Source organism: Protopterus annectens, chromosome 5.part0, assembly GCF_019279795.1.
Source record: "Protopterus annectens isolate FY-2018-M chromosome 5.part0, PAN1.0, whole genome shotgun sequence".
NCBI classification, from domain to species: Eukaryota; Metazoa; Chordata; order Ceratodontiformes; family Protopteridae; genus Protopterus; species Protopterus annectens.
In genome coordinates this window covers 1,206,976-1,233,944 of record NC_056735.1, presented here as the reverse complement: position 1 = coordinate 1,233,944, position 26,969 = coordinate 1,206,976, and the positions used below count along the sequence as shown (strand labels likewise).

Genomic DNA, 26,969 nt, shown 5'->3' with positions numbered 1-26,969 from the left:
ACCAAGCTATTCATCTGCCTACTTTTTATCCAAACCCACAGAATAAGGGGGAGAGAATTCTGCATTATTTGGACATACACAGACAACTACGCTTCTACTTAAACAGAACCAAAGCTTTCAGAAAGACGGAGCAACTACTAGTGGCATATGCTGCAGGATCACAAGGAAAGGCTATTTCAAAGCAGACTATTTCTAAATGGATAGGCCACTGCATTCATTTCTGCTATTCACAAAATGGCAAGCCAGTGCCTAAGGCCATTAGGCCACATTCAACCTGAGCAGCCACTTCAGCCGCCTTCCTCAGGGGAGTACCAACCAAAGACATTTTAGAGGCTGCTACCTGGAGCTCAGTGCACACCTTTACAAAGCACTATCATTTACCACTGTACTCTAAATCCAGGACAAGCTTTGCCACTGCAGTTCTGCAGGGCCTCATAGCCGCTCTTAAGGCTATATTAGCTCCAGCCACCCAACCATAGCTCTGGGATTCAACCCAAGTGTAATGACTGCAACAGTGAAACACGAAGAACATAGTACAGTTGTGTACACTTACCATAAATGTAGATGTTTGTGTGTATTCACTGTTGCAGTCCAGGTTACGCACCCACCATCCCCCATTTCTTTGCTGGAACTTATCTGCACTTCCCTAATCTATACAACCTATGTGGTGTATTTGTTTGTAGATGAAGGTATAATATATTTTGGTGCATGCTTGTTTTATTGACATATCTTTTTAGCCTACCTTTTTGGGGGCACCTGACATCTGGGGCAGGAAAAACTGAAGAAAATGGCATTGGCTGCTTCTTTTATACCCATGGCGCTCTGACGTCAGGAAAGAGGTGACAGCAACCGACGCCAGACCTAGACTTTGGAATTCAGGCCGACTGAGGGTAGCCTGCCAGCAGGGTAAACCAAATGTAATGACTGCAACAGTAAATACACTTGAATATCTACATTTATGGTAAGTGTGCACAACTGTACTTTTGTGTCTGCACTGTTGTGGCAGGACAGGTAGTTTACACCCTTCTAAGTTGGGAGTTGCTGATTGAAGGCTTACTGTCTGTTATTCTAAAAGTGTATTAGTTCTGGTTTAAGCACTTGGGCTTCCGGCCAGTTATTTTACATTAAGAAGGTGTGGTCTGCACTCTTGTGAGAGGAGAGGGTAGATTCTGCCCTTCTGAGCTGGGAGTTTCTGGTTAAAGGCTTATTGTGCCTGCTTATTTGAACTGTTTTTTTCTGAAATTGGTACACCTTGTTTGCTGTAGCATAGACTAGATTCAGACCTGCTGAATCTAGCTTTGTATAACTTGAGCACTAATCCATGACATCTTTTTTTTGGAGAAGGTTCCGCTGCACCCTAGTGGCGGGAGTGTGCAATTAGAACTTGTCTGATCGAAGACTGCTGGAACGAGGCTTAGTTTGTACCTGTTTATTGGTTAATTTGTTTAAATCAGTTTGCTCATCTGCTACTGTTATATTAAAAAAAAAAAAAAACTTTATACATCGCCGCTTAGCTAGGGTTAAATTATTCCCGGCGCCATAAAGTCTGCTCTTCAAATTTTCCCTTAGAACTAGCTAGTTTTTCAATTTTAGCACCCAAATCTGTTTGTTTGAGCTCAGCACTTGTTCAGAACTCATTGTAAGCACTAAATAAGCTACAAATTACTACAACACTCAACTTTCCTCACTTGTCTAAAGGAAAACCGTTTTTAGTACTTATTAAATAAGCACCTATCCAGGCATGTCTAAGGGTCAGATTCCGGTGTTGTCTCCTGTCTACCTGAAGAATCTGGGCATCTTGGGGCAATGCAGCAATTGCCTCATGTACGCAGACAACTCTCTCCTCCTACCACCCAACACTACAACCTGTGAGATAGCCAAACTGGAAGCAAAGCTCTCTTCACCCAAGACTGGACTAGACAGTTAAGAGGAGAAGGTAAATACTTGCATCACACCACACTCATCACATAGTCCCTCAAAACCTATATCACCAAAGCACACACATACAAACACAAAACACACAAATCACATACCTACATTCACGGAGGCTCTCAGTAAAAATCTGCTGAAGCGACAGAGACCTCCAAAGCAGAAACGCAAGCAACCCCCCCCCCAACACAACCCAAATGACACATAGCCCACAAACTCAATGTGCCACTCAACCACAGCCCACAAACCCATTGTGCCACTCAACCACAGCCCATAAGGCATAACAACGTACCTAACACTCTAATCATAGGTTACTCTATATTCAGGCACACTGATGTTCCACTCACCAGGATAAACAAGGAGAAAGTTACTGTCAGCTGCCTGTCTGGTGTCAGGATCCACAACATAGCGCATGCACTCCACAACAAGTACAAATATGATTGTCATTGTCCATGTTGGTTTGAATGACCTGAGACATACCTCCCTGGACTACATGAAAAGAGACATGGAGGAGCTGTCCGATCTTGTAGCCCAGGCAGGTATGACCCTAGCCCTGAGTAGCATCCTGCCATCACCCAGAATGATACCACAGTACAAGAACAAAATGATTGACTTTGACAGTTGGCTAAGCTTCTGGTGTCATTCTAAGGGGATCCAGTATCTGTCTGCCTGGGATGACATGATCAACAGACCACGATGCTTTGCCAGAGATGGCCTGCACCTGTCGCCCTTGGGATTCTGAATACTGGCTAAGGCTTTTGCCATCCCTATAGTACCTTTTTTAGGCAAGGTTATATGACAAATTCACCACCGTAACGGGTACAAGCAAGCAAAATCTGAGGGTAATGCTACTCAATGCTAGAAGTCTAAACCTCAAAATTCACTCACTTGAAGCACTCCTTAAAATGTAGAACAATGACATCTGTGCATTGACAGAGACCTGGTTCAAGGCTCCAGAGAGCACCCCTGCATTACCAAGCTATAATTCATACCACACCTTTTGGCCACCTAACCTGGACCGAAACACTAATGGCGGAGGCGTGCCTGTATTCATTAAAGATATCCTCACCTCCAGGCTAGTTGCTCAGCATAATGCATCCAAAATTATCTAAGTGCAACAAACTCTGGGCAAGACCGCAATCCAAATTGTAGCTTGCGACAGATCCTCCACCATGCCCCAGGATTCCCGGTCCTCATTTTTGATACACTGGAAAATATTAGGGTACAACCCAGCACCCTAATAATGGGTGATTTCAACTACCCCAACATTAACTGGGAAAATTACTCATGTACCAACTGTTTTGCTCAACGTTTTTTGGAATTCATAAATTCCAGTGCCTTGGATCAACTTAGCCACATCCCCACCAGGGGCAACATTATCCTAGACCTGGTCATTACCAACATGGGTGACTGGTGTTCCACACCAGAGGTCAATTCCTTGTTGATCAGATCCGACCACAAGCTAATCACCCTAGACATCCACATCCCGCCCCCACCCCCCGTTAGGGAAACCACCGTAAAAAATTTCTCCAAAGCCAACTTCACGCTTCTTAAGACTGAAGTGGCAAACTTCATGGCACCCATGCAGACTGACAATAGAGGTACAGCTGTTGAATGCTACACAAATGCCCTTTATAAGCACTTACACGAGTGCATGGATCGTGCTATCCCTAACAGAACCAAGATGCTATCCTCCAAAAAAAGGAAGCCAATCTGGTGGTCCCCTGCCATAAACAAACTCTACAACAGAAGAAAGAAACTGTTGCAAAAAAAGAGTAAAATCCCATGATAGGAGGAACTCCCTGGTCAGCCTCAGTAAGAAGCTGAGATCCCTCATAAAATCCTTCAAAGCTAGTTAGGAAAACAAAATTGCCACTGATTCTAAAGACAACCACAAAGCATTCTATAGCTATGTCAAGAATCTCAATGGCAACACTCAGATCTGCTCTGAGTTACAGCACAATGGCACTAGATATACAGAACCATCTGATATTGCCAACATCCTGGCAGATATGATCAGTGCCAACTTTATCCCCCCTTTCACCCCCTAAAGGAACCATCTCTGTACCGGAAGAATGCAAAGTTCCTATAATCACGGCTGCACAGGTAAAAACCACACTCTCCAAAGCCAAGAACATAGCATCCATGGGACCTGACAACATCCCAGGCTGCGTTCTACACAAACTACAGAATGAACTGGCACCCCACCTAAGTACCATGTTGAATCATAGCCTCACCTCGGGCTTTGGCCCACTGATTGGCGCACAGCAACTGTCATCCCACTGCACAAAGGGGGAGCCACCATGGACTCTGGGAACTACCGCCCCATTAGCCTGACAAGCCTGGTCTGCAAGGCCATGGAATGTATCATCATGGAACTTATAAACAAATACATTGGTGATCTCCAAACTCTGGATCCCACCCAGTTCAGGTTTGTAAAAGGCAGATCATGTCTCCTAAACCTGATAGACTTCTTTGAAGCATTCACCAAAGCCGTAGACTAGGGTAAGGTGGTTCACACAGCCTATCTAGATCTCGCCAAGGCTTTCAACACCATCCCCCACTCTGGAATTATAGATGAACTCACTAAACTAGGTATAAAATCCCTATGTCACATGATGGGTTGCCAACTGGCTCACTGACAGAACCCACACTTTGAAAGTAGCAGACTCCAAATCCAACTTCTGACCAGTAATAAGTGGAGTATCACATGGTTCAGTCTTGAGTCCTCTCCTGTTAGCCTGTACTTCAGAGAAGTAAATACCAAACGCAGAAGGTCTTTGGCTAATGAAGTTCGCAGATGACTGCAAATTAGGAGCCATAATCTAAACTCCTAATGATGTGGACATCCTACAAAAGGGCCTCACTGAGACAGATGCCTGGTGTTAAAGCTATGGCCTCAAACTCAATGCCAAAATGTGCATTGTCATCCCCATTTGTAAAAACTCTATACCCATGAACTACCACATAGGTGATAGTCTACTTAACACCGAAAGTATGATGAGACCTTGGGACACAGGTGGACAGTAGTCTCTCCTTTGATAATCACATCGCCACAGTAGTCAGGAAATCCTTCTACGTGGCACACCTCATCACAAAAGGTTTCTCATCCAGGAAAAAAGAAGTCATTGTTCCCCTCTACTCGTCACTCATTAGACTCATTATAGAGTACAACACCCCTTTTGGTATGTACCTCACAAGATATCTGCAACAACTGGAAAGGCCACAGACATACCTCACAAAGAGGGTTACCTGCCTCAAACAGATGCCCTATGCAGACCGTCTCAGAAAACTCCAGCTTTACTCCGTTGCATATCTCCTACTCAGAGGCAATCTCTGCCTAACATACAAAGCTATGTCAAACCCAGAGCTGTTGCACGTGCTCCACTTAAAGAAATCCCGATCCCTCCAAGCTACACGCTCTAGGGACCTAAACCTTGTCACCGCAATAAACAGAACTTGCTGGAGGGATAGATTCCTGTCCCAGAGACTTCCCATACTCTCGAACAAACTACCTCTCTATATCAAACAAAGCTCCTCATTAGCACTCTTCAAGAAAAGTCTTGATGATTGGATGGGAAATAGGAAATTCACCCCGGGGATCACTTCTGCTCTGCTCGACAGGGGCACAAGAAAGTAATTTTCTTGGGTGGCGAAAGCCAGGGTACCTTTTTGGCTAGGCTTATATAGGCCCTAGGGCCAATAGCCTAGTACCTACCTATGAACCTCTAATGTAACATTTGTCTGGGGTTGCACATTTCTCTAAATTTATGTTTCAAGCAGTCGGAGTCCTCTCTTGATTCAGCTGGTACAACAATATGGCGGTTTTCCCCTTCTCCTGCATACACAAATGAACGCTCTTTCAATGGCATCTGGCCCAGCTAAGTTAAGCAAAATGAATGGCCTTGTATGTGCATCTTTGACAGAAAAAAAAAAAACGCTTGTATGAAAATATCATATTCCTGCTCAAATACTCTCCAATTCTCTGCAATATTATGATCAAACACAAGTGGACTGGGTGTGCGAAATGCCTCTGCCATAGCAACACACAGTAGTGAAAGTGATTGAAATTATGTATCAGTATGCACACACAAATATGCCAAAACTTGTAATTATGCCCAATAGCACAACAAACTCTTTGAAATAACTGCACTTTGCCAAATAAGTCTGTGTGGCACAAGAACACTTTAAAATCTCTGGGCTTTGTGAAATCACTCCTTATCAGTGTAAGAAATACTTTAAAATGACTGTACTTTGTGAATAATCTGTATGCAGCAGAAGTAGTTCAGAGTAAGAAACACTTTAAAATGAATGCACTTTGCAAATGAACTGTATACGGCACAAGAACTTTTCAAAACGGGTGTACTTTGCGAAATAACTGTACAGTGTAAGAAACATTTTGAAATGGTGAGACACTGTGAATAATTGTACACAGCACAAGAAACTTTTGAAATGGCTGTACTTTGACTGCACTTTGCCAACTAACTGTAATTTGCACACAGCAAACTCTTTGAAATAATTGCACCGTAATAAAGTGCACACACTGCAAACACTTTGCACACTCTGAGATACTTCGAACAACTCTAGTCATGCTTTGAATGGCTTTGGTCAATGCAAAATAGTAGTTTATGCCAAAAACACAGTCTTTTACTAAAAATCCTGCAGTTGCCTTGCCTTTTAAGCTTATTTTGCCCTTTTATTGCACTAGTTATGCCCATGTAACCTCTTATGCTCATTATACATTTCTTGTGCTTGTTTTACTTTAAATATGCTAGTTATGTGAACCAAATGTAATTCTGAGCCCCGTATAAATATTCCTGATAGTTTTATCAAATATCATGGTTTCAAACATTTTTTTTTAATTTGTAATGCGTTTTGTGCCTTTCATTTTGATTAATAATGCGTTTTGTGCCTTACGAATGCTCCATTTAATTTTCTTTGCAAAATAAATCATTTGTGCAGATTTTGGTTACCTGAAGTTCGTTTCTGTCCCTTTTTGATCATTTGAGCACCCTACCTGCTCAATGTACCTTTACCGTCAACTCTGCACCTCACGGCTTGAAGAAGTTGCACACTCAATCCCGGTTCTGACACATGTCGCTCGTCCAGTCGGGATAAAACAGACAAACAGTTGTGGGTTCAGTTCAAGCAACGTTATTACACACACATCAGGACTGAGGCTTAGTAACTTAAACTTAAATAAACTTATAAACAGACTGACTACTACACTACACTCATACATGTTAACAGTCTGGCTGTTCTCTCAAAATGGCACTGCTGCCTGCATGTGCTCACTATTTATATGCACATGCCTACATCTGGAAATGCTTCTTAAAGTTACACACACTCGCTCTTTTCTACACTAGTTATCTGTTAAAAAGGAAGAATTTAAGTAATGGGTAACGGGTATAATTTAAGAGTTGGTAACTTACTTCAGAAGCTAGTGAGTAGGATAAAATGCCGCTACACTTTTAGAGCATGTTAGAAGTGAGAGAAAAAATGATGTGGGAAAGAATTTAGAGGTATAATTTAGTGTGTTTGAGCCACATGTACACCCAAAGCCTATTCACTGCATGCTGCCATTGTAGTGGGATGGGCCACCTCTCTTATAGGATCATAGGAGGTTACTAGGTTAATGGCCCTGGGGCCCTTACAAGTCTAGCCAAGAGTTTATCCCCAAAAAAGAAACCTCAGTCAGCACCTGTCGCCCCTGTCAATGAGGGACAAAGATGGAACCCCTGGGGCAAATTTGTGGTTTCCCATCCACTCATCGAGGTTGCGCTTGAAGAGGGTCAGAAAAGTACTCTGACATATATGGGAAGTCTATTCCAGAGACAGGGCAGCCTCTGGGAGACAAACCTGTCTCTCCAGCAGGTTTGGTTGATGTCGCTTATTAGATTTAGGCCTATCGAGTGGGTAATGCATGAGGAGTTGGACTTACAGATATGGAGCATCTCTAGTAGGGTAGGGTCCAATATTGCCTTGTAGGCGAAACACAGAACACCACTGAGTTACCACTGTGATAGTGATTTGAGCCTGTCCACATAGGACAGGTGTTGGAGGCCATGGATTCTCTTTATGAAGTATTTCTGTGTCCTTTCTGCAGATATTTGGAGAGGTACATACCAAATGGGGCATTATACTCAATTATAGGTCTAATGAGGGAGGAGTACAGAGAGGTAATAACCTCATTTTTTTTCTGGCTGCAATCCCTTTACTTATGAGATGAACCAAGTAAAATGCTTTTCTGACCACTGCTGCCACATGATGGTCAAATGTGAGATTGTTGTCAACCTGAGTACTGAGGTCTCTCACCACAGGTTGTGTGCTTAGGGGGTTGCCGTTGATGTGGTAATCAGTGGGGGCCTTGTTATTGCTGAATGGTATTGGTATGATAATACATCTTTTTGTGTTTAACTTAAGGCCATGACTTTGGTACCAGTTATTTGTAGCTGTGAGACCTTCTTGCAGTATGTTATCATCATTTGGGGAGTCGGTGACAGCACCCAACTTACAGTCATCCACAAACTTGTTCAGCCACAGGCCCTTTTTCTTTGCCTGGACCTCTGAGAAGTAGATGCCAAATGGTAAGGGTCCCAGGACAGATCCCTGAGGAACACTACTAGTGACAGGTCTGCTGTTGGAGGTAGTGGCACCTATTTTGACCTTGTGGGTCCTATCAATGAGCCAGTTGGACAACCCTGTGATGAGATAGGGATTAACACCAAGTTGTGTTAACTTTTTGATGATGTGCAAGTGGGGGATTGTGTCAAAGGCCTTAGCCAGGTCAAGGTAAGCTGTATGTACTGAATTTCTCTCATCCAGGGCCTTGGTGACAGTCTCAAAGAAGTCAACTAGGTTCAGTAGGCAAGATTTGCCCCTGACAAATCCGAATTGGGTGAGGTCGAGTGCTTGGAGGTTGCCTGTGTCTTTGAGAGCCATAATAATATGCACCTTGGCTTTACAGATCAGACTTGTCAAGTTAATGGGGCAATAGTTTCCCAGGTCAGTAGTGGCACCACCTTTGTGCGAAGGGATGACAATGGCAGTTCTCCAGTCTGCTGGAATGAAGCCTGTACTTATGCTGTGGCTGAAAAGTGTGCTCAGTAGCAATGCTAGTTCTTGCTGGAGATGGTGCAGAATACAGCCTGGGATACTATCAGGTCCCATGGGAGCTTTGTTCTTTGCCTTGGATAGGACCTTTAACACTAGATCCATGGAGATGTGAGGTGTTGGACAAGTATCGGTAATGTCGACTGGGCCTTTGGGAGGCGATAAGGGGGTGAAGGTTGCGTTGAACCTATCAGCTAGCAGATTGGCTAAGTCAGCAGGATCAGTGTAAGTGGTACCATTAAGTACTAATTTGGAACAAACTTTGGCTTTGCCATGGAGGTTCCTAATGTAACTGAAGAAGGCCTTGTGGTTTCCCTTTGTTGCAGAGGCTAGTTTCAACTCATAATTGGATTTTTGAGTTTTTCACTTGTGATCTTATTTGCTTGTTGAGGGAGTTTTTCTAATTTGGAATTTGTTCCTTTTTACCCTTGGGCGACAGTTTCTTCCTTTTGTTGGAAAGCCTGTTGATAGAGGATGTCCACCAGACAGGTTTGTGTTTCTTGGAGCAGGTTTTAGTTCTGTTGGCTATGGCTGAGTTCATGCAGTTATACAGGTGCTTGTATACTGCACTGACATACTGTTCAGCATAGTTGTCTGTATCCTGTGAGGGGGGGTGGTGGTGTGAAGCTGCTGATACCCTCGCTAAGGAGGTTGTAGTCAGCTTTTGAGATGTTATTTAACCTGGTTGCAGCTGGGGAGGGTTGGGTCGGATAGAAACTTCAAATGAGACAGACCGATAATCTGATCTCACCAAGGAAGTACGTACTATGGGAGAGTTACAGCAATCACCCATGTTGGTGAGAACCAAGTCCATTATGTTATCTCCCCTTGTGAGGGATGAGACCAGCTGGTCTAGTGCGTTAGAGTTGATGAAGTCAAGGAATCGTTGGGTGAGTGCATTAGTGCAGGAATAGTTCACCCAGTCTGTGGTGGGGTAGTTGAAGTCACCCAGGATCAGGGTGTTAGGAGGTTCCGTGATGGAGTCAAGTAGGTTTATATATGAGGAGTGGGTGTCCTGAGACATGGAGGGGGGCGTATAGCTAGCTTTAACCTGGATGGGTGTCTTGACAACTGTCAGTTGCACATGGAGTAATTCCAGTGTGTTATGCTGGTAAACCAGTATGGAGGTGTGCCTGTCCTTAATGAAGATAGACTCCACCCCATGCATATATAGGTTTGCTTTTCTCACCAGTAGGTCTTGTATTTATGCAGGCTTGCAGTCTTGTCAGAAAAGCTTGAGCTACTAATGGATCTCTGGTTGTCTCAGTATTAGGCAAGGCTCCATCTCTGTATGCTATGGCGTTATTTATTATTATTTATTTTATTTTACATTTGTTTACTGGGAGAGTCTGACTGGGCAGGGAGAAAAGCTCCATACAGTACAAAAAATTAACAATACAGCAACAGATGCATACTAATGTACTTAAAAACATGTATGCAAATTGTGCATAGGGGAGTAATCAGTAGAGAAAAGTATCATACAGTACAAGTTTGGCAATAAAAATGTACACATACAGATGCACTTTAAAAATGCATGCAAAATATGTATAAGAGAATCATTCCTAGAAATTAAGGTAGAAAAGCAGTTAGAAAATAACCCTTTAACTTCTTTAAGGAATGAGGTGGTTAGAAGGAAATAAACCCTTACCCTTTTTTAAGGAATAATTTTAAGATCAAATAGATCTCTTGGCAAATAGCCAATCTATTGTGTGTGTGTGTGTGTGTGTGTGTGTGTGTGTGTGTGTGTGTGTATATGTATGTATGTATGAAAGTTCTGGAGAGGGTGATTGATAAACGGATACGCAGAATAGTAGAATGTAAGATGGGAGATGAACAGTTCGGATTCAGATCAGGATGCAGCACAATTGACCCAATGTTTGCATTGAGACAGATACTTGAGAAGAAACTAGAGAAGAGGAGAGAGTCAAACTGGGCTTTCCTAGACTTGGAGAAAGCATATGACAAGGTCCCAGGAAAGCTGATCTGGGCAGTACTGCGGTGGTTTGAAGTCCCAGAAACATTGGTAGAATTAGTACAGGCTATGTACAAGGACCCAGTGACTCAAGTATGAACAGTGTTTGGCCTCACTGAGGGGTTCCCAGTGGGAGTGGGTGTACACCAGGGTTCAGCTCTGAGCCCACTGCTGTTCATACTGGTAATGGACTACATCATCAAACAGGTTGGAGGGGTCAGAGCAACAACACTGCTGTATGCAGACGATGTGGCAGTACAGGCAGACTCTGATCTAGAACTTCAGCAAAGGATAGGAGAATGGAATACAAATCTGAAGGCACATGGGATGAAACTAAGCACAGATAAGACAGTGGTAATGGCAGCAGATTGGGGAAATCAGAAGAAGCTGAGAATAGAGATAGATGGGAAGATAGTGGAACAGGTAAACAGCTTCAAGTATCTGGGAGGGGTGGTTGAGGAGAAGGGTAGTCTGAATGAAGAGGTCAAAGCTAGAATCAGAGGGGCTGCAGCCAACTGGCATAGAGTATCAGGTGTAGTATATGACAGAAAAATGCCAGAGAAGCTGAAAAGTAAGGTGTACAAGACAGTGGTGCGACCAGTACTACTGTATGGTACAGAAACCTGGGCAGTAAAGGCAGAACAGTTGAAGAAGCTAGAGGTGATGGAAATGAAGTGCCTGAGAAAGGTGGTAGGATGCACACTGTGGGACAGGCGAAGAAATGAGGACATAAGAGCAGAAGCCAAAGTAGCTCCAATTGCAGAAAAGATCAAAGAAAACAGATTACGATGGTATGGGCACGTGTAGAAAAGCAGAAGACAATCTGGTGAGGGAGATTTGGGACAGACAGGAAAGAAGGTAAGAGGAAGCGAGGGCGTCCAGCAAAGAGGTGGATGGATTGTGTGAAGGAAGATCTGCGACAGTCAGGCATGAGTGTTGAAGAAGGCAGGAGAGTGGCACTGAATCGAGAGAGTTGGCGACAGTTAATACGATACCCCAACCCCATGTAAATGGGAAAAAAGGGGATGATGATGATGATGATGTTTGTATATATATATATATATATATATATATATATATATATATTTATTTATACACACACAGACACACACTATGTGCAGAAACCTTTGTGAGGTATCTGGGGTATAGTAAGATATTTGATCTAGGGGGAGGTTATCCTGGGTCTGAGCAGTTAGGCTTACTTCCACTCTTTGTTAGTTACAAAGAGGATGGAAGGCTTACATCCATCTTAAACCTTAATTACTTCACTAGATGTATCTAGTATACAAAGTTTCAAATGATATGTTTTAGATCATGTGCTCACTGCCACAGGCCATCTGGATGATATTGCTAGATATTTTAGACATCATCTGACATGCTGATGACTGGGCTAGCATTGCCGCCTATCTGTTTTTTTCTTCCAGACTATCCGTAAATCAGACCCATTGTCTGGTAGTCCAGAAAACACTGTACAAACTCTGGTGTTCTGTTTTTAAAAAAAAAAAGAAAAAGAAACGGGCTATTGGAGTTTGTTACAGGAAAGCATAGTACATCAGCTGAAAAAAAGGATCTCAAACAGAAGAATGAGGGTGTTCCTCCTCATCTGACATGACAGCAATGTCACGAAATGGGTAGAAAGTTGGCGGGAAGATGTGTAGTGTTATGGGAGGTGCTAAGGCTGTGACCTTGGTCTGGTTTTCACCAGAACAAAAGGTGAAATCCTAGTCTGAGCTCTTTGATTTGTCCGAGTATGTAGTACTTTGAATACTAAGTGGTATTAGTTTAATGTTCCACTGCACAAAAAGTGTTTATCAAGTTACTGGATGAAGCCTTGCAGAAGATGCTATATGTATTTACCTTCTTGGTGTCTATAACGTCTGATGGCGCTATCAAAGTATGGATGCTCCTATGTTTACATTCTTTGGAGATGATTGTCTACAAGTCCTCCCTGACTCCATCTCAGAGGATTGCCTTCATCATTGTGGAGTTGAACATTTTCCCAGTTTTGATCATCTGTACCTAGGAGGTAATAAAATTGGGAACCTGGATGGCAGTACAGAAAGCTCCAAGTCCGCATGTTTGCCATTTATGTTCAAAGACTGCCTTGATGTTTTTGGCTCGAAGGATGTGGTGTAAGTGTGAGGTCTCACTGACTGCAAAGTCACCACAGACTTGCAGATATCAACTGGAGTCAGAATTCTGCTGGATACTGGTGTGCTGGACAGTCTCCACCAATTATCAGTTTTTTTTCCCCTTTCCTGCATCCAAACCTTTTTCATCTGCTGACAACAAATGCTTCACTTCTGGGGTAAGGAGCTCACCTCAGCTCATCCATGGTATAAGGGAAGTAATTCTAGCTTGAGAGACCGCACATCTTCCATTGGAGCTTTTTCCTGTTGACCTAGCCCCTCCAGATGCTGGAAGGAAGGCTGATTCTGAAGGTTTTTTCCCTGATTTAATTAGTTAGAGAGTCTGAATATGTCCCACCTTGTATGTATACTTTTAGCTGAGGTTTTACTCAAAGCAGGATGCATTAGAATACCAAGACTTTACAGCTGTTTGTAGTCTTTGCCCTTGTGAAGGAAGGGCTGGCATGTGCTAGATGAACCATTTCCAGGTGGATTGCTGACTTTTATCTTCTGTCATCACCTATTGTATAATGCTTCTGTCTATGGCCACCGCAACAGAGGGATGGCTACTTACATTGTTTGCATTTAATTGTCCCCATTACAGACATCTGTGCTGCCTTCCTTCTTTGTCATCAGTTCACACCATTGTCAAGCATTAATGCTTGGACCATAACTGCAGGAGTGTGTCCTTTTTTGCAACCTTAGCAATAAAGGACGTAGCCTTCTGAATTTTACACTTTGGCTGTCTTATGGTTCCTTACATGCTAGTGAATTATACTATTTGTGAGTCATGCCAGTCATAGACCCAAAGTTATCCCCAGTGCTCTAGGTAGATTCTTTCAACAGTAGTTGATCTTTGAGAGGACCGTCTTTGGTTAGTCAGATATATACACCCTTCACCTGTATCTTTCTGTGCCTGGACAACTTTTTCATCCAGCGGCTACTTTTAAAGATCCCTGTAAGCTGAGCAAGTACAGTTTAGATGTCAAATCTTCATTTTTTTTTCTAATAAGTGTGCTCGCTCAATAGTTGGGGGCAGGGTGGGGGGATTGGTGAGTTGTGAGGGGTGTACCCTTTTTATCTTGCAGAGAAAAAAATATGCAGAATTTGAAGTGGAAAGAAGGATAAATACAGCTGTAACTCTGTAGGGAGAGGGTAGGGTCACAGATAATTTGATGTGACAGGAATGTATTTTCATTTCTTACAATGTATGCTTCCTGGTACACACTCATTTTGACACACAAAGTTTTAGAACTGTAGGCTTTTCTGTTTGAGGAGCCTTTTTGGTCTTTTATGTAAATCTTTCTTTTTTCTATTAATTTCCCAAGTTTTTCCTGAATGAAATCAAAGTATTCAGTGTGGTCTATTTTTGCCCATTCATACCTCTGTGGTGTTGGATCCGAGGGGATCTGACCTTGGTGCTGATATCACTCCTCCCCTACCCATAATTCCCTAGACTGCATCTCAAACACTCAGATCTCATTTGCTGCTCACAGGATTTGGACATGCTTAGAGCTCTCGGTTCAAGTAGGATTTTCTGAAAACATCTTTGGGCTCCTCCCTTACCGTGGGAGATTTTCTCTCACATTTCTAATAAATATACTTAGAAATATACTTTTGCTTTACACTTTAGACTTTAGCAAATATACTTTAGAAAAACAATTGTTTAAATATTGCTAGATAGTTGTTTGTGCTATAATAGTTTTTTTTTAGGTTAGCTAGTTTAACCTAGGTTGAGGCCTTTGGCCTGTGTGTAAAAAAAATATATATATATATTTGTGTGGCTAAAATCAATTTAAATTGATAATAGAATTAGTGTCTGTTAAATATTTCAAGATGTAGTCGACTGGATTTAAAAAGTGCTCGGAGTGTTTAGAATTTATATTAAAATTAGGGTCTATATTAGAACATTGAACTTTCAAAATTTCGAGTGTTGTAATATCGAACCCCCCTATTAATCGAAAATTTAAAACATCGAATCTACAGAACAGCAAATTTTTTCCTAGGGAAAAAAATCGCTATTCCAAAACACATAAACACAACATAAGCACATCAAACAAACAGCAATCCACACACATACACCTAAACTCTTACACCTAACCCTACGCTAAACTGTAAATACACCACTAACTATCCACTTACCTTAACCCAAACCATAACCCTAAGGTCCGTCACTATCGCAGTCACCTCACCCGCGCCCTAACCCTAACCCACCTACCCCGCCCTAACCCTCACGTCCACACAATCGCACTCACCTAACCCGCCCTAACCCTCACATCCACACAATCGCACACTTACCTGAACCCGACCCGTAACTTTCCACCAGAGTGCTAAAAATATCGAAGGAACAGAAATGGACAACCAAATTCTTTCCCTAGGAAAAAAATCAGTTTTCTGTTTCTTCGATATTTTCAGCGTTTGCTGAAAACGGGTCGATATTAGAACACTAGAAATTTTGAAAGTTCGGTGTTCTAATTTAGTCCCTAAAATTAGTATCTGTTAGCTTAGTTTCAAAGTTATTTCAAGATGTTGGAGTCAGTGGGATTTAAAAAGTGCTCGGAGTGTGGACAGCAAAATACAATCTCAGGACCGACACTACAAAGTGTCTATTGTCTCTGTGCCACGCACCTTGACATCTACTACCAGTCCTGCATAGCATTCAGTGCAAGGTCCCTCCGGACTAGAAGGGACAAACTAGTCTTAAAGAGGCTCCTTCCTGCTCAGACAGGGGCGTCTCCTTCACCTGTTTCACCTTCTAGACAAAGAGAATTCCAAAACTAAGTGTCAGGAAGATGATAGAGATTTCAAAGAGAAGAGGGGAAAAAAGAACACAGCAAATCTCCATCTAAGTCTTCAAAGAAAAGATCTCTTGAGCTGACAACTTATATCTGCCCTGACCCCAAGATACCTAGAAAATCAGAGCTGACACCTCCTTGTGCTTTGTATCCTTCACCTTGAGTTACTCACCAGGACTGATGAGTTCTAGACTCCAGTCTCCCATACTTCGAGAGAGGGTATTCTCATCCTTCACCAGTGGCATCATCCACTTGTTCATCAAGAAACCTGACAAAACCCAACGTCAACAGGATGATGAGGAAATTTCTAAGAACACAGATACAGCTTGGGGTTTTACTAGCACCGTCCCGTGGGAAGGTACTGAGTGTTGGCCAGTTTTACCCTTCCTTTACAAGAATCCGTACTGACCTGACCTTTGCATTCGGTTGTAATGGAGCCGATTGGAACTGTAGCACCTGTGCCATCATCATAACTTCTTATGTTTTACTCTGACTGTTTCCCCAATTTCTGTCAACTCCAGTGCCATTGGATTGAGATGAGACTTGGAGCCGAGTTCCAAAGGGGCGAGTCAGTGCTGAGGTTCTCAGAACTGTTGCTTCCTCTTGTGGCATTGGATCTGGATATTTCGGATCAAAGGTTGGCTTCAGGGCTGGGGCTCATCAGTGCCAAGGTTCCCTTTCTTCTTCAGAATGAAGGGAATCATTGCTTCTATAGCAGCCCAGCCTTTGAAAGGGCTTTGGTGAATACAGAGGACAAGGTAGCTTTAACCTCTTTGGTTCCATCCAAAACCTATGTGCACTCTGTTTCTTTACCTCTTCATCCTGCCATACAGGGACAGCTGGCACCAAAGGCTTCTGAGGAAGTCTGCTTCTTTAGCTCTCCGTCCGATTCTGATCCTTCTACTTCTTCCCCAGAAGGTGTTCCCAAAATGGATGTGCAATTGGAAGCAGATACTCTCGTCTCCACAGTCTTTCACTGAAGATACTGACCTAGAGGAAGTAGAGGGTTCCCCTCACTCACTCTCTGAAGATGTCTCATTCTGTGACATTCTAGAATCGCTGAAACAGAGATGGGGATTTGATGTTTCAAGACCCTTCCCATGATGAATCTTGGAGGCCTTTGGTTCTAGACCAACATCATCCTAGGCAGTGCCTCCTGTTGATCCTCTTGTGGCTCATTGGGCATGGAATGACCATTATGTGGTGGACCCAAACCAGAAAAAAAAAATGACCACATATCAGCACTTTCAGAAAGGAACCACTAGAGCAAGGGCCCACCAGCAGATGCTATGGTGGTGGTAACAGTCACAAAGAAAGAGCTATCAAAAGAAAGCTCATTTGTTCATCCCCCAAATAGAGAATCTAAGTGATGGACAGATTTGGGAAGCAAGCTTATGCGTCACTGACATTTGCCCTTTGATTAATGAACTACCTAGCCCATTTAACAAGGTTACAGAGAGACTTGACTAAAGAGATCGCCAAGTCACTGTTGGGGTGTTGCCTGTGGATATTCAGAAAACAATGGGCTCCCAGCTTTTCACCCTTCAGTCCTCCTCTAATATGGCTATTTTCCTCTCCAATGCAGCAGGCTGTATGGCCAGAGCAGCAGGCACTAGCATAGCCATGTGTTGTCACACCTGTATGCAACTTTGTGACTTTGCAGAAGGCAATAAGTCATCATTTATCAATACCCCATATGATGGATCAACCTTGTATGAACCTAAAATCAAGGATGTGCTTACTAGGAGCCAACAAGTTGGTAAGACTCTCTCTAGTAGGAGAACCCTTTTTTACCCCTCAAAGAACTTTCTCTTGGAACCAGAGATCTGGGAAGAAAATGTGGTTACGCAAATTACAGGGTTCTTTACATGACTCCCAAAGTGACAGACCTCCCTGTGGCAGAAGGGGAGGAAGTTTTAATGGACGATGCTCAAGAGGGAGAGACAGACCACAGAATCAAGGCCTTTGCAGCTCATTTTCTTAGACAGCCTTTCAGCGCTCCTGAATGGTTACAGTCTATCTTTGCACCCTCAAGACTGACAAATGATAATGTCAGATTTATGGATGCTAAGAATAATATCCAGAGGTTATTCATTTCCCTTTTCCTTCCCACCACAGATAAAGACGAAAGTCCCCCGATGTTCCACCCAGTCAGTGGGATTCTGCAGCAATAGAAATCTCAAAGCTGCTAGAAAACATAGTAATCCAACCCCCCCCCCCCCCAACCAGTTACAGTCAGGAGTCTACTTATTTTGCCTGTTCTGAGGGACAATTAGATGTGCTTTGTCGATCTCCTGGATGCTTACTCTCGCATCAAAATAGCGAAGCACTCCAGGAAATTTCTTTGCTTCCGGCTGGGTATGCTGCTCATTAGCAGTTCAGAGTACTTATCTTTGGTCTCAGCACAGCCCCCAGAGTGTTAACCAAGATCATGGAAGCAGTAGCTGCGCAGCTGTGCCTAAGGAGGATCCTAGTTTCCCATACCTCGACAAGTGGCTTCTCACAGGCTCCACCAAGAATCTACTACTCATACACTTGGGACCAAGTACTCCAGCTTCTTCTGAATCTAGGAATTTCTGTAAAGCTACCAAAATGCCAGCTGACTCTAACTGAAAGTATAAAATTCATAGGATGCCATGTGGACACCAGACATCAGATAGTCAGCCTTCCCCAGTACAGAGTTCTGAAATTGCGACTTACAGCTCTCCAAGTGCTACATCACCCAACACCACCAGTGAGATTAGTACTGCATCTCTTAGGTCTCATGGAGCCTACAATTCTAAGGATCCTCTTGGCCAGATTTTACAAGAGGTACTGCAATGGACCTTAGCAGTACAGTGGTCTCAATCCATTCATCCTCTACATTCAAAAATTTGAATTACACAAGTCTGCAAGAAACACTTTGCTTGGTGAATAACATCTCCTTCTGTGACCAAGGGCCTTACTTTCCAGAGGTATTAGACAATTGAAGCAGTGATTATGAACTCTTCTGGAGGCGCATTTTGAAGGGAGAATGGCCCAAGGTGCATGCCCATCATTTGAGGCCGACCTTCACATCAATGTCTTGGAGCTGAGAGCTGTCCTCCTAGTGTTGCAGGCATTTCGGAATCTCCTCCCAAAGGGTGTGATCTCCATATGGAGAGCTAACATGAATAGTATGGTATTTCAAGAGAGAGAAACCCAATCTCATCCTCTGTATCGTGAGCCCGTGAGGGTTTAGCAGTGGGTGGTGTCTTCACAATGTTTTCTAATAGCATCCCATATCCTGGGGTACTCCAGTATACTAGCAGACAAACTGAGCAGAACAGTTTTAATGCCTCATGAGTGGTACCTCAATCCCACAGTGACAAACAATTTTCAGTTGCTGGGGCCAACCTTGCTATGACCTCTTTGTTGCCTGTCTGAACAATAAATCTGGCTGGTACTTTGCCCTGATCTCCCCAGAGTGAGAGTCACTGAGTTATGCTGTAGTCCACAAAAGGTCTCTGGGTCTCCTGTACACCTTTCTTCCTTTACGACTGATGAACAAATTCATACAGAAAGTAAGATAGTGCAAGACCAGGGTAACCATCATTGCACCTTTTTGGCCCTGAGAGACATGGTTTCATTACCTATGGCCTCTTGTAGTACATCCCCCATGGATTTTGGATCAATGTCTAGATCTGCTAACTTACCCATCCAGATTGCCTCCTCCAGATCAAAAGTCCATGAAGTTAACTGCATGGTTCTTCCAGTTTTAACCATACCCAGACATGCCAGGCTCCCCCAGCAGTAGTTAATGTTCTTTCTGCCTCATAGAAACCATCAACTAGGAACATTTACAGCACTAGATCGAAGATCCTTCCATACCTGAATTTCTGTCTGACCTCTCTGAAAAGACTCCAGCTTTGCAACTATTAGGGTACAGTTGGCTGCAATATCCAATTTCCACATTGGATGTAATAACATTTCAATAGCATCCCTAAAAATCTCAAACGCCTTCCACAAAGGTACATTTATGCTAAGATCTCCCATTAGAGACCCAACTCCCCCATGGGGCAATACCTTTAAATCATCTGCTTCTACTGCAGACAAAATTTCACATGTGGAAAACTATTTTCCTGGTTGCGATACTTCAGTTAGACGAATTTCAAAACTACAGCTTCTTTCTTCTGAAAACCCTTTTTTGATTTTTCACAAGGATAAAGTTTCCCCCATAGCACATCCTTCATCCTGAAGGTGGCATCTGAGGCAAATTTAAAATCATTCTATACATCTTCCTGTGTTATTTCCAAGTACTTAGGTTCATAGATTAGTACTAGGCTACCTGCCCTTGTGAGCCATTTTAAGCCTAGTCAATTATCCCTTGTGAGAGTCAACCCCTGCACCTTGTGTTTGTAAGGCAAACACCTTAACCTTCCATACTTCACATATTAGATGTTTATAGATGATTCAGATTCTATATCCACAGGACAAAAGAAAAGAAAGGATGACAAGTTGTTCATTTCCTTTGCCAAACCAAAGCTGGAAAGTCAGTTTCTATAGTAACTTTATCCATGGCTTTTTGTTTGTATTTCATTTGTGTATCATAAGAAGAATTTGCCCCTACCACATAAACCCAAACCACATTCAACCAGAGCAGTCTATACTACGACAGCCTTCAACAGAAGATTATCCATTGATGATCTCTGTGCTGCGGCCACTTGGTCAACAGTACATCCTGTGTGTTTCACTATAAGATGGACATTCAGTCCAGATCATGCTCTTCTTTTTGCTCCACCATACTCAGGAATGTCCTCCTTTGACATCACCCAGCTTGACAGCTTGGGATTGTGTTCCTTAGGTTTGAACGGATGAAAGGAGACAACATTGAATACGAAAGGTATTTACTTACCATGACATTAGATCCATGTTTGATTTTTGTCCACTTTAAGCTTTCACCCTTCCTTCCTCCTTCCAAGTTGTCACCCGTGGGTTCTAGATGATTGAGTAGATGTTGCTTCCCCTCTAGCAGAGTCACATTAGATTAATTAGTTTTCATAAAACAGTTAACATCACCAAGGTTATAACCATTATCTTGGAATGCTTTTTTTCTAGGTAGTTTCTTAATATATTTTCAGACTAGTTGGGGCAAACTCCATCGGAGGGTTTGAGGTACAACCTAGGGAATTATGGATAGGGGAGGAGTCAGAGTTCTGGTTCCACGAAGATTCAAAATCAGCCCTGAGGTCGGATCCTGTCAGATGAAACAATCCATAGGTTTGAAGTGGATGAAAAACAGACAACATGGATCTAATGTTATGGTAATTACATAACTTTTTTTTCCCTTAAACCATGGTAATAATCTGGCACAGTTAATAGACTGGGAAGCCCTGCTTAATACTTTGCATACAAGGTGAGCTTCAAAACATTATAATTTCACTGCTGTGTTATCTCAGTTCAAGCCATTTTTGTCTAATGTCACCTATGGCAAGGTTAACAGGCTGTGATAACCAAGCAGACTCTGTCTGACAGTCTTGCTATGTAATTTTATGTTACCAGAAAAAAGGACTTATTGCTTCATATGCCAGATAGCCCCTATTCTGTCATCATCACAGCAATATTTGCTTATTGTTTCTGAAAGGTTTCAGTACAGTAGCTCTGCACTGTTGCTGCCTTTTCAAAACATTGCAGTTCTCCTTAGCATTATTGCCTATTTATACATTCCAGGTTTGACACTGTCTTTGGCAGTACATTTCTACTTAGAGTGCTGTAGTAAAACAGTGCATTTGCTAGCTTAAGTGCTCTGGGAATCTTTCAAAGGAAATGGAAGGGTCTTTAAAAGGTAGGTTGTTACATTGTTACATAGGAGCCTACCTTAGGTTCCAGATCCTTGTGCTTACCTGTGTTAGCAGGTCTGTATGCCTGCCCTTCCTCCCCATAGACGTTTTATGGACAGTGGGGATTCAAGCTTATTTCATTCTTCCATGTAATGCCATGGTATTGTCTGTGAGAAAGAAGGTTGGGAGAATGAATTATTAGCCCCCAGAATAGAGCTCTACTAATGTTGAAAATTAAATGGCATAAGAAGATGGACCCATCAAGTTGTTATTGAAGACTGGTTGCCAGATCACCATTTGGCGGAAAGAGATTTGCAAAAAGTAAGAGCCTGCTGGTAAGTTAGAGTTGATGATATGTTATCATGTGTTACTGTGCATATAGCCCATTTTGTAATGTGGCCTCTTTTACAGCCTTCATTAGATCATTGAAATTTCTAGGCTGTTGGTGGAGGAAAGAATTGTAAGAACACATTTCTTTAATTCGAGCTCTTCCTGCTAGAGAGATGTTCAGAAGGCATTAGAACTTGAGATGCTGTGGAAGATCTAGAGTTACGATATACATTAATAATCTTTCTTTTTATTTGGAGTTTCTCTCTAGGAAGATATTTCATAGTGACAGTTACTTTATTCCACAGCATTTCTAATATCTTATCAGCTTATTTTTTAGCCCCCCCCCCACAGGATTTAGCTTGATGGCTCATCAGCCTGCACTCAGTTGGCTCATTCGTCACACAGTAGAGGGAACTAAGCATCCCCAGGCTAGATGAGTTCCTTATAGCTCATTCAGTCTTGCCTGGGGTTAACAATCTGCTCATCCACTCTGTGACAAAAGTCAGATGCTTGGGAATGGGCTATTTTGATGGTCCTGCAGGTGGCCTACCATTTGTCCTGGTGGAGTACTTCTCCTACCCTTTGGTGGCTTTAAGCTTCGCTATATGCTGCCATTCGAAGGGAAGCATGACTTTCCATGCCAAATTCCCCTCAGCGTACTCTGTGACTATATTTGGCAGCACAGGAGCACTAGACTTTAATTCCATGGGTTGCAACAAGGTGTCATCCATGTGGTGAACCAGAACTGTCTCTCTCTATCTAGGATGGACAAGCTAGCGTATTTGACTATGACTAAGTAACTTATGTACAAACTAACTGCTGTGTTCATACATGTTTACACACTGGCTGCATCTTCAAAATGGCACTAGGGATTGCACTTGTCTGGAATTTATTTGTGCACGCACAGCCTCGCATGCTTCTTAAAGACATAGAGTACACATGCTGTACTCTGAACTACACATCCGGATAAGGTTTCCATGTAAACTGCTTTTGACCTTAAATTTCTCTTCCTGACAGATGCAGTGGTTTACGTTGCGCTGAATATACTTGCTGTTACTTTATTTTATTCATTTATTAACTAGGTAAACCCACCAGCCAGAAGTGTCCCTTTTTAAGGACGGCCAAGGAGCACTGTCTAGTCAAGTGACTTGCTCATATCCACACAGTAGATAAATTGAGGTGGATGGAATCAAACCCTGTGCCTTGGATTCAGAGCTGGATCCCAGCACTAGGTGACCAAGGCAGTTGCTTAGGGTCCACTGGCTGGGGAGCTGCCACAACAATTAGTCAAAATTACATTACTTCTTTAAGGATATATTCTGTGTCCTTCCATGCATTGTACTACATAATTCTTTAAGGATGCATTCTGCATCCGTGCTTGAGTGCATCTTTGGTATTATCTACACACACAGATTGAAACATTAAACGTCCTGCTACTTTCTCGTGGGATTTGGAACTGTTAACCTACTGCTGTTTGACCATAAAAATTGGCTGTCATGAGAGATAGGAGTGGGATTTGGAACTGATACCCTTCAAGAGACGAATGTTCCTTCCTCCAGTTGGGCTGGGGTGCGTGGTTGTGTGTGTGAAATGCCCAAGATAAGGGATGGCAGTGTAGTTGATTAACTTGCTCAGGCTGAAACCTTGGTTACAAGAGGCAGTAGTCTGAAGCCTCTGCACCAGCTACCAAACTGCAGTTAGTCATCAGAATTGTATTTTCAAAGAATGTGAGTTTCAGTGCATTTTCAAGGAATTGTGAGCTTTAAGGAATAAGAAGTTTACTGTTGCTCATACTAAGTCTGTTTTCGATGTGCAACTGTTTTGTTTAGCAAATGGCCGTCAATGTTTGGCCTGTAGAATTTGAAAGCAGTTTGTAGCACAGCAGATAGCATACTTGCCTTTGGTGCCACATGCTGTGGGTTCTATTCTCACATCATGTAAATGCATTGCTGATAATGCTCACTTTAAGTGGGGATGGTAGTGCTGCATCCCTGAGTGTGTTCTCTCTTGAATGAGATGCTTAGTAGCTGTGAACCTTTTGTCAGTTTGCCAGCCATTTCATATTGCAATATTACCAGCTTAGCATTTTTCTCAGTGTAACATGGTAGTTTGTTCTTCAAGGGCAGTAGACACTGAATTTGTTGATAAAACACTGAAATGTCAAGTTATTTGCCAGTAGCAACTTCATTAGTTGCATCTCTATCTAATGTGTAGATATCCAGATGGCTTTTATTTCTGCAGAGATTGTGCATATTAACTGATGATGGTGGATTGTAATTACAGAAGTTTGAGTGGCCTTTTATGGTTGAAATTTTCTGAAAAGTGTAGTCTGTCATTATTGGTTCATACATTTTGTTTCACTGCTTAATGGAAAAATGTTCATAATTACAAATTTAAAACACTAACACATGGTGCTGTATTATACAAGGACTATAATTTAGTAAGTCAGGAAGGTTAATCAGAGAATACACGTATGTTTGTATGGTTCTAAAAATGTGTGCAAGGGGCTCATGATTTGAAAACAGCCCAAAGGTAAATTTAATCCACCACTGGCCGGGTGCATTTTCTTTGAATGTGGCTTTCTATGCAGTTTCAATGACTGCAAGTTTCAAGGGCAGAGAAGTTTACTATTCATGCTAAATCAGTTTTCATTGTGAGACTGTGTTTTGTTTAACAAATGGATATCAGTGTTTGAGCTATAAAATGTGAAATAAAAATTTTAAATTAAATCCAAATTTGTACTCATTACAGAAGTAAAGAAAAAATAGTATGCATACTGACAGGTTCGAACAGTATTAATGGTAAGTGGGGAGAAATAGCAAAGTAATAGAACACTGGAATGGGGGGGCCTGATTTATTACCCTGCCTAGGGCCCTATTTGACCATAATGTGGTTCTGCTTGGGAAACAGGAAGTAGGTAGTTAACAACTCAGAGCCCTTATGCTAATTAACAGAGAAATAGTTTTGCATTGTGTTGTTCATATTACATCTCTGAGACACGCAAAACAGTTATTTGTCTCCATTGCTCAGAGAATTTTTGAAAATGCACATCATCTTGGCTGTCTTAATGCACAAGTTGCTGGTGCTGGAAGTGACTGAAATCTATGCTTGCCAGTTCAAGCCTCACTCCTTTGAGGATGAAGGAATGACAGGATCAGTGACATGCCTTAGTGTTTTTTGTTTCCAGGACATTGGTGCTGTGTCTACTTAGGGCAGAAATCATGTTTACTAAACAGCCTGACCATGTGCCCCACCATTGCTAGATGTCAGAGAACTGCTGTGTGTGTGTAGGTTCAGTGTGTTGTCAGTGATCATTTCCATCGTCATTATCAAAGCTAAGTAGATTGCTGCCCTTGACCAAAACTGTTGCAGAAAGTGTCACTCAGCCACTCAAGCAGAACCCTAAGTAGGATTCTGTCTGGGTGGTTGAGGGATACTTTTCCATAGCCACATATGCAGAGGACAGGATGCAGGTTAGTGTGGCTGTTACTTATGTGTGCTGAAAGGTGAAGAGATTTGAGGTAACCTAATATTCCTACCCTTGCAACGTGCAAGTACTCCTTGTGAGGTACAGCTGAGTGGAATATTGAGGAGTGTATAGAGAAGGGCAGCCCTGATAAGTGGTGAATGTCTTATTTCGAATATATATAGCCCAGAGGAGTGTGTAGCAGTGACCAGCGGGGTCTGCCTGCCACTGTCTTCTTGTACAGGGTGAGTCTGTCCCTCTGAATTGACAGTCACCACCAGCACACACTTCACCTCGTCATGAATTGCACAGTGTTTCTGTACATATGCAATACCCACAGTAATGTGAAGCAGTGTACATGTATGTACCATTGCAGTGTTCACTGATGTTGGGGTGGTGTTCTTGTTGCAATGGCAGTAGCTGGCTGTGGATCCCCTTCATTGTCAGATGTCAGTGACTTGCTGCATGTAGGTTCAGTATGCTGCCTCTGCCCCCAACACATCCATTTCCTGTTACTATCATAGTTCTGTGGGTTAAGCAAAAGTATCCCTCAGTCATCCAGGCAGAATGCATTCAGGCCAGGACAAGGATTGGCATTTGCAGTCTTTTTAGACCATGCACTATTCTTTCCTAGCTTACTGTTCAGGACTCTAAGAAAAACTTACTATTAGAGATTGCTGTATAGGAAACAGCATGTATTACGTCTGTGTTCCATAACACTAGATCTTTGAAGACTTGTCAGCCAGGAGGCACATACCTCACCATCCTTACCCTTGAGGACTTCTAAGAAATGGTGTATGCACATGCGTTAGCAAATTCTTTAGTAGTTTTGTTTCTGGGGTATATAAAAAAATGAACCAGTAAAAATGTATCCAAGTGTTCCTGTGGGCCTTCGTTTGTCAAGTATGTCAGCGGGGTCTTACTAAGAATGCATGCCTTTTGTTGTGAATGTTGTAATGAAGTAAGGGCATGGATAAGATTCATGTTAAGTACTTTTTATGTTTTATATCAGCATATGATAACATTCAGGTTTTATATGGTAAGTATGTGTGTGTGTGTCTCTGTGTGTCTATACATGTATATGGGTCTACCTCGATCCACCAGAATTACATTTCTCCAAAACGTAATTTCAAAACTCTATTTTTTCCGAAAGTGTATTTATCTGAAATTGCACTTTCATGAAAAAGCAAGTAAACGAAAAAAAAAAAAAACACTTATGCAGGGGGGCAAGCCCCCCCCCTGTGCCCCCGCTACTTATATATTTTGTCTCCGAGATTGCACTACAGTGGGGATAAGGGAATATTCCCTTATCCCCACTGGGCCGCTATCTACAATAACAACCTTGGTTGCTTTTTGTTGACTCGGTTTTTCACGAAAGTGCATTTTCGGATAAATGTACCTTAGAAAAAAATGGGGTTGTGAAATTACATTTCAGAG

General features: G+C 42.4%; 1 protein-coding gene across 1 annotated transcript in view; it reads left to right on the top strand.

Annotated features, from left to right (window-relative positions):
* The window catches only part of HERC2 (HECT and RLD domain containing E3 ubiquitin protein ligase 2), a gene marked incomplete in the record, with an annotated part of 3,551,743 nt that overhangs the window by 3,236,358 nt on the left and 288,416 nt on the right, over positions 1-26,969 (top strand).